Genomic DNA, 12,074 nt, shown 5'->3' on the forward strand with positions numbered 1-12,074 from the left:
AAGCGAGACTGACGATCCATGGGTTTATTCTGAGAGCTGTATTCAAACCCCTGCTCTGAAAGCTTTGTTCAGGTGTTGTGCCCACTGACTGTCCCTGGGCTCTGCAGGGAACTGTTTTCTGGCTCACCAGAAGAACAGGTCTTGATCACTCATCACTTTCCAAATTCAATGTTGTTGTAGGTACCACCATCATTTTTCTTGAAACTCCTTCACAAGCCAAAGTCCTAAGTGGATGTCACAATGTCTTTGACATTTCTTGCTTTTCATAGTGCAAACCCTTCATGGGCAGAGATTGGAGGTTTATTTATTTGTATGAAAGATAATGGGGAAACCTGTAATCCCACTGGTGGACCCTTCTGTCAGTATGTGGACACCAAACTACAAGGTTCAGTTTTCATCAGTGCTAAGCAGTCTGTAAATGGTCATTTCAAGAGCTGAAACCTCAGCTGTCCAGCATCGCTGAAATCAGTTCACCTTCTAGGGACCTGCATTGGAAAGGCTGGGTCAGACTTACCACATGTAAAGACATTTCCTCTGTAGCAGACATTTGATATTACTTGAATGTATGAACAGCTGCTTCGTTTTTAAGACTCTTCTCTCCAGCTGATATATCATTTAGTCCTTTGCTTTTTTTCTGCTCTTGAAATCTCTTTCCCAGATGTTTGGGAACACTGATATCACTTATCTGGTTCCTTGGTATGATTAGGGTAACAATACATGGTTGTTTCATGAGGACAGTAATGCCAGTAGAGATTCGTACTGAAAATCATTTAAATCAGAACATGAATATTTGGTAACCTGTTTACCGTAGTGTCATAATTACTGGAAGGTGTTGTCGTTGTAATGGTAACCACCAGGCAGCCTTGTCAACAGGGCAGAGTATTAATTCAAAAACTGGTGATACCTTCCCAGGAGAGATTTCTTTTTTTGCAGTCCAGTACTGTGCTCAGCTAAAGGGATAGTGAGTAAAAATCTCAGGAAAGCCTAAAATCCACATTTTCAAAGGTGTTACTTTGGTGCTTAAAGATGCATTCTTAGGCTCTGGAGTGCCATTTTTGGTTTAGTGCATTTGAATATCCTATTATGTCTATCTGGATAATCAAAAATATAAATAACTTTGCAAGTCAGCTCTTATCCTAAATGGCATATTCACTGGGGCACTACCTGAGATTTCTATATCACTTTCTTTGTGGGTTTGATGGGTTTTTTTAAGTCCGTTTATAATTCCTAATTCTGTCACAAGTGTTGCTGCTTGTCATTGCTTAATGTCACACCTAGATAATGGAATTGAAAGAAATAAGAAAAACAATTCTGAGTATGCATTGTTGAAGATAATGACAAGTATATTATTTTCCAACAAAGGTGTCTGACTTTGAGCCCTTTTAACCACAAAGTAACAAGCCGAGAATACTGGCATCAGCTATGTCTTAAATGAGTAAGCCGTTGCCACAGAGCCCAGAAGTTTGTAGACATGCCCCTGTGAAATGAACACAATGTGTTCTTCAGTTAGTCTGGTGGTAATAAATACCCCATTTTCACGGTCTTCGTGACTGTACAGCGTGCAGAGCAACAGAAAGTCTAGGCTTGCTTACTCTAGGTGTATTTCTGGAGTGATGTTTTTCTGCAACTGTAAATACTCAGAGAAAATGATCATGTTCGGTTGCTGTTGTGAATTAAAAGTACCTTCCACTGTAATACTGTATTTCCTTTCAGAATTAGCACTCCCTGGAGATCCCTGCTAAAACACAAAGTGTTGCTCTGAAAGGTGTTTCTAAATACACCCAAACCTCTATATTAAAGAAATATCATGGCAACATTTGGAAGGGCACCTTATGCTTTTCATCTCTCAAATCAGATAGATCTGCTTTCTGAAAAAAAAGTTTGATGGGAAGAACATCACTGCTATATAAATCAAGAATATTTCCACCACACAGTGATTTTTTTATAGCCTGACTTATTCCATGATCATCTGATTTGTGTCTTTGTCTCTGTGGCTGAATGTACCCCCAATATTTTTTTTTTTTTTAATTCATTGACCAGCTACAACCTTGGCAGTAAGATAGACATTTTTTAAAGATGATTAAGTTCTTTCAGGTGACATAAGGATAAATAATGACAGGAGGAAAGAACAGACAGAAGCAAGTGCTGTAAATTTGTGACTTATTGGACACTGGAAAAGCTGCATGATGGACAATCATGTCAAAAGGTAGAAAAGTGCAAAGCAGAGCGAGTTTGAGATACTGTGATCAAGGCCATTTTGCCAGATTTTCATCCTCTTAGACACCAGCATCTGTCTACCACAAGACATGAAGCCTGAGGGAACTTAGTTCTGGTACTTCTGGATGTAGCTGGGAGCTGCTAAGTATGCAAAACACTGCCATGGGTGTGGGGCAGCGTTGTAACCCATTATGGTGTTAGTGATACACTTCTGGGTGCTGCTGTATCTCACCTTCCACCCTCAGAGTGCCCACTGGGCCCAGTCCCGCTCAGGAGACCATGACAGTACAGGTGGCGGAAGGGTAACACCACCAGTGGTTGGCGATACAGATGTAGACATATCATCTAAACAGCACATGGTGCAGGACTACATTTTGACATACTTGACTATTATTTTTTGGACAGTAATTGAGCATGTCAGGGTGATGATGAAGTTATCGTTTTCTATAAACAGGTTCATCTCGTCGTTTATAACAGGCTGTAAACTGGGAACTCGAGCAGTTGTTCCCGAAGCTTTCACAGTCAGCAGTGTGGTGCTGCTTTTTGCAGTTAGCAGTAAGGGGTAAGAGGAGTTCAGTAACCACCTTTTATAAGATTTGAAATCTGATGAGCCTTCCTAGCAGCGTGTGGAGTGGGGCCATGCTCACAGTTGCAATTCCAGCATCGTATCATCTATGAGGCAGCCTGCCTCCTTCAATTCCTTTGATGTGACATGCCAGCTTTAATAAAACGTAGCAATTTCAGGCACATGGTGGTAATCACTTTTGCTTGTGGGCTCTGAGGAGGCATTAAGTGGTGGTGTTTTGGTCTTTTCTTACAGCAAGAAACAAACGTGTCTTAAAAATAACCCCAATATTAGATACCGGTGAAGTGCAAAGCCAGCTTTCAGCAGACTGCAAAATGTAGGCTGCTGATAGCTACAGCTATCCAATACCACAAAAAACTTTAAATGCCACGTCATAGTTAGATCTTGAGGACAGGAAGGGACTCCTTGACACACACTTCCCTGGTAAGAGTAGGGAAGCGACTGTGATGGGAAGCTTGTTACCAGCAGAGCAGGTGGCTGTTGGTGCTTGCCTTGGAGCTCGGCGGGGCTGGGATTGGGGCGGTTCTCCAGAGCGTGGGGGAAAAGACGCTGCAAACCCATACTGCATTGGCAGGAGTATGAAGGAGACACCAGGGCCACCTCCACTGACACAAAGCCGGATGCATTCTTTTATTTTTCCCCAGAGACAGCTGTCATACAATGGTTGCTTTCCTCTACAATTGTCAGTGGTGACAACCTCCCTGCACTGCTTGCTAGCAGACTGACCAGCAGTGATCCTCCATACCTCCACAGCAGCCAAAAGGCCTTGTCATTTCTACACTGGGATAAACTACACAGGTTGTTCTGCGGGTAAAATATATGCCTTCCTGGCTGAGTTTTATTGACGCTCAGTGCAGTAGCTTCTGTGACCACAGTTTTGAAAGGTTGGATGGTATAAAAGGGCAGTGAGGGGTAAGCAGTGCAGCATGAATGACTTTCTTTGGTGATAAGCATCTTACCCTCATCCCTACTTCTCAGCCGTTTTTACTGCTGAACCCAATAAAAAGTGCCTTCCAGAGCCCCAATGGCTGCTGCTGAGCTGTGTCTGCAGGCTTTCCTCTCGCCACATCTCCCAACACCATTTATCAGTGGTGAAAGGTGACATTAATTGACGTGGTAACCTTCTTCAACACCTCTCAGAGCTTGGGCTCTCACTATCAAAAATGACACCACAGGCTGCTGAAGTCGATGCGTTAGAAACTTGCCTCCATTGATTGCCCTGTCAGTGTGAGCCCTTGGAAAGACTCAAACGACAGCTCTGAGAGCCAAGCTGTTACTGTTGAAACTAGTGCCCAATTGCACTGGGACACTGCTCTCTCCCTGGTTTGCTCTGAAGTCACTAGTGATGTCATGAGTCCCTCCGGAGAGCATCATGCTGCCTCACGCCTCCGCAGTGGTCCTGGAGGCATCTCCCCAGTGCTTTCCCTAAGCTCCGCCACAGGGCATCCTGCATCCGACTGTGCATGGAGGTCTCCCCTTCCCCCTCTGGCAGGACCCCCGGAGCTACTACAGCAGTTGTGAAGAGAACAGATACCAAGAAGATACTGTGAGCATTAGCTGCCTGGCCGCATGCAGAGCTGCAGCATGAAGGAGCACCATCTGACCAGGCGGTGCCTGCGGAGAAGTGTTAAATTCCTCTTCGGCAGGAGCCCAATCTGTTCCCGAGGAGATTATCAGCCTTTCACACTCCCTTTGCTCTTGGCTTCCTACAAACTGATGGGCAGATCCCAAAGCACATGGATGCCTGCTGGCCTGATCCCTCCGAGCCGACCCTCCCTCTCACTGACTGAAGTCTGCTGTGGCTCTGCCTGGGCAGAGGAGACAGGGAGTCCTCCACCATAGCAGATGGCCTCTACCAGGAGGGAGGTGAATTTTAAAAAGGTTAGGCTTTCCATCTAAACTATGTTTAATAGATAAAATACCAAACATCTGAAACTACTCTTATTAAGACTGTCAGGGTAGATTTATTCTGCTCTCTGGCCTGGGAAAGCCATTCGACTTTTCATTTCTTGTGAACTGGGCAGTGTGTGGCATCTCCATGTTCCTCTCATTGTGTTGCATATCTGCCAAAGGCATTTCTCACTCCTTTGGTGGCAACTGGTACATTAGCTAAATTCTCTCCTTCCAGCAGATGGTGATGCTGCTGCCCCGTCTGTAAGTCTTCACTGCCTGAACAGCTCATATCACTCCTGCTCTTCTTTACTTGATATTCAGGCTGGAGGCTTCCAAGGGATTTTCTTACATCAATTTTTATGACACCTTTTCACTGGACTTGTGATCAAAAGAAAAAGCCAGGCTCATTTTCTCAGTGTGTGTCACAGTAATGAGAGAGATCTCAGCTAAACTTCAGTGGAAGCTCTTTAACCATAAGGATAGCTCAGCACTGCAGTGATGAAACATGAGATGCCATGAAACATCCTCAGAGGTAGTAAAGTAGTAAGAGAGTATCTGTAGGAGTAAAAGTAGTAAAGAGAATGTATGTTGGGAAGGGGTTAGGTATTGCTGATCCGTCTTTGGGACTGTGAAATGGACAAAACTTCTTAAAGTCCTTCTGGTTGTCTTCCATATTCTTTTACTAAATTTGTTGATTAATGGATTGTTCTGAACATACTGTTCACCCTGGATGTCGGTGTCTTGAGCAATGAAATGTGTAATAAAAGTAATGGCACAGTAGGGTGCATTTTAAAAGGCATCAGTGATGGAAGGTTTTTTACTCTACATGATCCTTAGGAAGAGGAATTCAGTAAGGATTTTTTAGGATAATTGAGACAATACCTGACCTAAGTTGAGTCAAAATAGACATTTGCATGACTGCTGTTTGATAAATAGCTGAATCTGTGGCTTTTCAAAGACCAAAGTTACTGGAACAGGGAGGCTATAAAAGTGATATAAATAGACCTTGAGAAGGCCACTAGAGAATTCCAAAGAGAAATGACCATTTTCATTAGTCAGGAAGCTCCTGAGAAGACTTAAGAACATCCTGCCTTGCAAGCATCTCTAAAACCTGGTTGAAAGAAAGAAGTCTTGCTTCTGACTTACTTGCTGCCAAACACCATGTCTCTTGTATTTCACCAGCCCAGCAAATAGGGTATCTTTAGTTTTTTCTGTTGTTAGGGGTAAGAGTTCAGCCTTTCTGATGTGTATCATGTAAGTAAATAACTCCTAGACAGCTAGCAAGATTGTCAGTGTTAAATATAGAGATTGATAGGTTAAATAACAAATATTTTCAAGCATGGGACATTTGTAGGCAGCTGAATATCAGCAGACATGTAACGGATCCTGTATAAGTATTAAATCTGCTTGTTTTATTCTTGATATAAATGCTCAGGTACATTCTTACATTTGCTTTTATTCCTGGGAATCCCTCTCTCATTTTATAATCAGTGATGTTTCTGTGCTTGTGTTGAAGTGCCCACGACTAGAATTTACAGACAATATTGTAGAATGACCCTGGTAGCTTTGTTCAGATGTGTTAATTCTTAATATTAGTGTTACTTTATTTTATTTTTGTTTCATGTTTTTTCATAAATGTAGAGTTGAATTATATAAATACAAATAAAACTGTGTGTCTCTGTAATATTGCTTTTTTCTCCCTGATACAAATGTTTGGATATGGGAAGTTGCTGATGTTAGATAACTTTGCACGATCCCTAAAGGCAGTATCCTGGTCATCCTTCTGTAAGGATGTATGTTCTGCAGCACAAGTACTTTCATGAAATGCTGACTTACATTTATATCCTTTTCTTCCTCAAAAACTAGTCTAGTTTCAGCGTCACTAAAAACCTACTGTGAGATGACCAGTCCCAGGTGACAAGTTTCCTGTCCTCGGTGTCTGTTTTGCATTACTTGAGGGAGCACAAGCCATATGAGAGGCTTGAGTAAGAGTAAAGGACTTTGACCTGATCTTGAGAAATCCCTACTGCTGCACCAGGATGCTCATAGCTTGAGGGCCTACACATCTCATAATGTCTTGCTGCAGTGTTGGCCCCTTTTGTAAAGATCCTGGATCAGTGTTTCTGCCTAATGTAGACACTGTGGTTGGAAGTTGCTGTGAGCTGCCTGGTGTTAGACTGAGTCAAGCTCATAGGGCAATCTTCTACCTGACTGTCTGGACCACAAGCCTCAGTTTTCATCCAGGTCCTGCTGTGGCACAGACTTTCATCTCTGCCGCTTCCCAGATGTTACCTCTGTCTTCATCTGCCCATGGTCTTATTATGGATATAGTATTTATTTGATCTCAAGAGAAGATTTGATGCACTATTTTGATACAGCTCTTGAGTAGTTGTGGATGACAAGTTTGTTATGACTACATTCACAGCCCTGAGTTTTAACTGCAATGGAATGAGGCATGTGACAAGGTAAATCAGATCAATGGTTTGAAGGCACTGACAGATTACTAGTACTCAAATCATTATATCCAGGCTGTATGTCCAGGTCAATAACAGTGATAAATTCTGCATGTCATGTGATCATGGCTTGTCTTAAGGTTGTGTTCTTAGAGCTGGTTATGTGCTTAAAGTGTTAGTGGTTGGACTAATTCTGCTTTATCACATTAAAGTTTTGGTTTATATTTTCCTGATTTACATAAACATTCTGATGACTTCTGGGAACTTTATTTAATAAAAAATCTACAATTGTAAGTACCATTATAAGGAGTCTTAAGACTTAGAATTCACTGGCATTTCCTAAAAATTGCTCCTGGTTGGAAACAGTTTCCTAATTTCCAAACTTTGTTTCCAACAGCTTCTCAGGCATCTTGTTTTCAAAACAACTACATTGCGGAGCAATTTAAGACTTCTTAGTGGAATTTATGTCACCTAGTTTTTAAAAGCAGGAATACAGATATTTGCATTTGAGCTTGTTCTTCAGGATTCCCTAAATGCTCACTGAAAAAAAAAAAAAAACAAAAAAGACCCAATTCAGGCATCTGTGTGAAGATTAAGGATATTCCTCATTGACTTTAAATTTGTGTTGAGAAGCTAACCAAGCTGTAGAGATCTGCACTGTACAGGCCTGCATTTGGTTAGAGTGCTCCTACTCCCTGTCTCTCCTGAACCATCGCTGGGTGCAATCCTTGTCCTTGCAGTCCTGCATCTCATTTGAGCTCATTTTCTAGACCCATTCTTCTAAAACATGTTGGCTGTGCCGCTCCACTTTGGATACTGTGTAAGGGACAGCTTGCTTCTTTCTGTGTATCCTGAGTCCTTCCCTCCTGTGTGTCATTTCCAGCTTCCTCTTCTGGTATCACATTTGCCCTTTAATTTGAAGCTATAACAGCTGAGAGGAACCTCTGTGTTTGGATATATCTGCGATAAGGCTACTCTTGTTGGCATGAATTTCTGAATAAATAGTCTTTGTAGACCTCGTCTGCACCAAATATTCTGCTATTTCTCACTCAGACATCTGTGATTTTTTGTGCAGTACTTAGGATCGCACAGTCACAAGCACACGGCTTGTGAAGGCAGGTGAGGATGAAACCACAGGAGGGTATTGTCAAAGTCACAGTAAGCAGTTTCTTAATGCTAACCTTGTTGGTTAGGAAAATAGAAGAATGACTCTTCCCTTTGAAAATGTAGTTCATCAGCAGAATTCTTTAGTATGTTTTTCACAGTTTCCTCAGAGTTGTCAGTGGCTTTTTATAAGTGAACTGCAAATAGCCTGTAGTATTAAATATTTCATCACAGTTAGGTACAGTATATTCATCAGTTTGTAGAGTGAGCTTGTCAAAAGGCTCCTTGTTTTTGTGTTCAAGTCACATATTTTTAATGCAAATCTGTTGGGTCTGTTATGTGGACTTAAATTGCTGCTTTGCTTGCAAAAATAGAAAAAGAATAAGAAACTAAAGCTGTTAGGGCTTTAAATGATTTTGAGATATCTTCGGCAAAGATGTAGGATGAGAAGTCGTATCCACATAACAAATGTTTAGGGAAAAACTTAAGAATGTAAAGGCATGTGTATGACTTGTAAGGAACAGTCATTGGTCATGGTAAGCTTTATTCCATCGTTGTTACTTTATTCCTTCCTTCATGAAAAAGGTGGCTTTATTTCCCATTAGGAGCACCCTTAGAGAATCTCATGTCATTAAGGCATTTAGAAGTTTTTACTGTTCATTTTTTCAAGCACTGAACAATCAGAATTAGAAGAAATGCCAGCTAATGAACCTATGTTACTTGTGGCCTCAAGGTATGGAACTTAATAGGAAAGCAGCTAATGAGAATATCTACAGTTGTACCAGGAAGGATAAAGAGAGAAAAAACAAGCATTATGAACCCTTATGCTTCAGAGCCAGCCATTAATTGTCAGAGAGGTATGAACAAGCTTCCTCAGTGGACAAGGTACATATTTTGATGGCTTCTTGTAACTTCTTCAGGAACACCTGGTACTCATCCCTGTTACAGTGAAAAATGGCAGAGTCAAGAATTGCTCAGGGCATTAGTCAGATATCAAAAATGTAATGATGAAGATGCTGATTCCACATTGTTTGGCAGCTATATGAAGCATTGCATTTGTGTGCAGATATGTTTCATTAATTAGTCAGTGGAGGAATGATTCCCCTTCCTTGGGGAAAAAAAATTTATAAAAAGAGATGATACAGAATTGGAAGCAGGAAGCTTTCAAGCAGTATGTTTGAAAACATGGTTGAAATAGTCACCAGGATATATATAAAATAGAAATCAGAAATCAGACAACACACAAAGAAAGAAGGTGTAATGAAACCATCTGTACCATATATTGTTAAATGAACTCCAGTGGTTTAGGATTTCAGCTCACCATTATATCTGCATCGATCATGACTTTGGTATTGCTCTGTAATTGTCTACAGTACAACGTAAAAGCCATGCTACATCTTGAGCTTGGCTGGAATGTATTTTAAAAGATTTTTGACCTTGAAGCATTTTGAAGCAATTTGTCCAGTCCCTGAAAACGAGCAATGCCTGCTGCTTTCTATATAACCCATGACATGGTTATCTTCATAAAAGCAGAGCTACTGTTTAGCTCAGCTAGTCCTGTGCTGCTCATTCCTATTACTTTTTGTAAAGCAGAAGCGAGCTGAAGGGTTTTGTTCACTTAAGATAAAGCTGTAGTGAGTTAATAGCAGCAGCGTTTGTACTTATTGGTGGTTAAAGCATTGGTAAAATGGGTCCACTTTGCAAGCCTGAATAAATCCTTCATCAGAGTATCTCTGTAGTATTTTTAGTAATCACTCACAGGGGCAAGAGGTGGCCACGACAAATCTGCAGATGATTGTACTGTTACGTTGCCCTCTGAGCAACATGAAACAACAGGGGAAATGAAAGCCTTGATTTTACCTTGTGATAGATGATTGTGGCAAGAGCTGGGGGCTGACCATCCGGTCCTCTGCTGCCTAGTCTAATAATGAATTGAGAATGCACTCATTGACCTCAAATGAAATTTGTCCCATAATCACAAAGACTTCAGACTTCTTTTCACCTTAATCTATTTTAAAGGACATTTTATAACCTTACATCTTCAGGAAGAAAAGGAAAATAGTCTATTAATTGGGAAAGTTTTCCCTTAACTGTTCTTTGCTGGCAACCCTCAGAAGCCTCTTTTGACTGCTCATAAAGAGTGATCATCTTTGTTTGATGATAATAGTTACAGTGAGAGTGAGATTGATGCGACACTAAAAATTAAGAGCATTGAAAGGGTCAGCACTGAAAATCTTCAATTAAATTTTTCATTTAACTAGCATCTCTTTTGGTAGAGACTCATAAGTAACATTAAGAAAAAAGAGACTTTTTCTTTAAGAATTTTCTGTGGGGTAAAGACTAGATTCAGCGCTTTGTCATTATTCAGAACAGCACAGAACTGATTGATCGGGTCCCTTTCTTTATAAATGCAGCTCTTGCTTTCTGGTTTGTCCTGTATCATCTCTCCTAAGAAGGAGGAGTGATCTTGGCAACACAAATTATAGTTAAATATTTTAAAGTAATGGAAAGCATATAATTCCTCATAGTCCACTTAAAGTATACTAACTCTGGGATTCAGCGGATCACTTTCACAGGTATTTTATGCACTTTATCTACTCCTGTTCATAGCAGTGTACAGATCTTCCAGCAATTGACTTGTTCTGATTTACTTTAAATTCATGAATCAACCTTGTGATAGTTTCCACAGCTGCATTGATGTGTAATAAAAGTCTTCTGTAAATCACTTCATGTGTATATATACATGTGCATGTTTTTACATACAGAATTCTAAATGTTTCCATACAAAATATAGGGAACCAAAAGAACACATCTAATACAGGAGTGTGAAAATCAGAATTTGTTTTTATTCTAATTAATGTCTTTCCAGTCTAATCAAAATGCAACTGCTTATTATTAGACCAGTTATAACAAGAATCTAGACCATCAAATTTCTGTGAAGGTTCATTAGTAGTACAGTAAATTTATATGCATAAATATCTGTCCTTTCCTCAGATGTTAAGTTTCCATCCTCTAGTGCAATAGCAGGGTGAGTTCTCAGCACCACATGGTCCTTATGAGAGGAATATCATGTTGATGATGGGGATTTCCTTCTCCTTAGTTTTTCGCTCAAAAATTATTTTTTCTATGTGGTTCAACATCACAGTATTTCATAGATTGCACCCTTAGGTTGATTCACAACGTTAGTAATACCACAATTATTTCTACTAGTCCTTTTCTGTATAAAGCATAATTTCTTTTGGGGGGAAGCTAAGCAGAAACAAAGTTAAAGTAAATGAGGTAACGATGCAACTAAACCAAATTCAAAACCACAAGGCAGTCAACAGGCAAATAATCACAGGGTAATTTTACTTCACAGCTGGCCAATCTATAGAGTAGGCATCTGATTGTAGAGCAAGTGGCAAGTGCAGCAAAAATGTATTGACTTTTGCAGGTACAGCAAAAACAAAGCTAAAACACACTCAAGACCAGAAGGGGCTAACAAGGTTTGAAGCTGTGCATAGCTCATACAGCTCATTATTGTTGTAAAACTTGAGATACGAGACAAGCACCAGCATTTACCAACAGGGCTCTGGCTGGGCCACAGGGCCCCTGTCAGTGTGGGGTGGTTTGAGTCCTGCCTTTCTCAGGACTGCATGAAGGTGAGTTTGAGAAGAACTGATTCGCAAGAAAAACTGTGTTGCAAAAAGGAGATGACAGTTTTGCCCTTCTGCAATGTGATTTTCTGATTCTTAAAGAAATCCTGCCAAAAGAAAATCAGGTTCAGTTTCCTCCTGTGCCTGAGGTCTCTAACCCAGGTCTCCTGCCTTCACAGGAAGCAT

General features: G+C 40.6%; 1 protein-coding gene across 12 annotated transcripts in view; it reads left to right on the forward strand.

Moving 5' to 3' along the window:
* Nucleotides 1-12,074, forward strand: part of FAT3 (FAT atypical cadherin 3) — a 409,192-nt gene that overhangs the window by 225,307 nt on the left and 171,811 nt on the right. The gene's annotated exons all lie outside the window — the stretch shown is intronic.

Source organism: Athene cunicularia (genome assembly GCF_003259725.1).
Source record: "Athene cunicularia isolate RWA chromosome 1 unlocalized genomic scaffold, athCun1 chr1_part1, whole genome shotgun sequence".
Classification (NCBI taxonomy): Eukaryota; Metazoa; Chordata; class Aves; order Strigiformes; family Strigidae; genus Athene; species Athene cunicularia.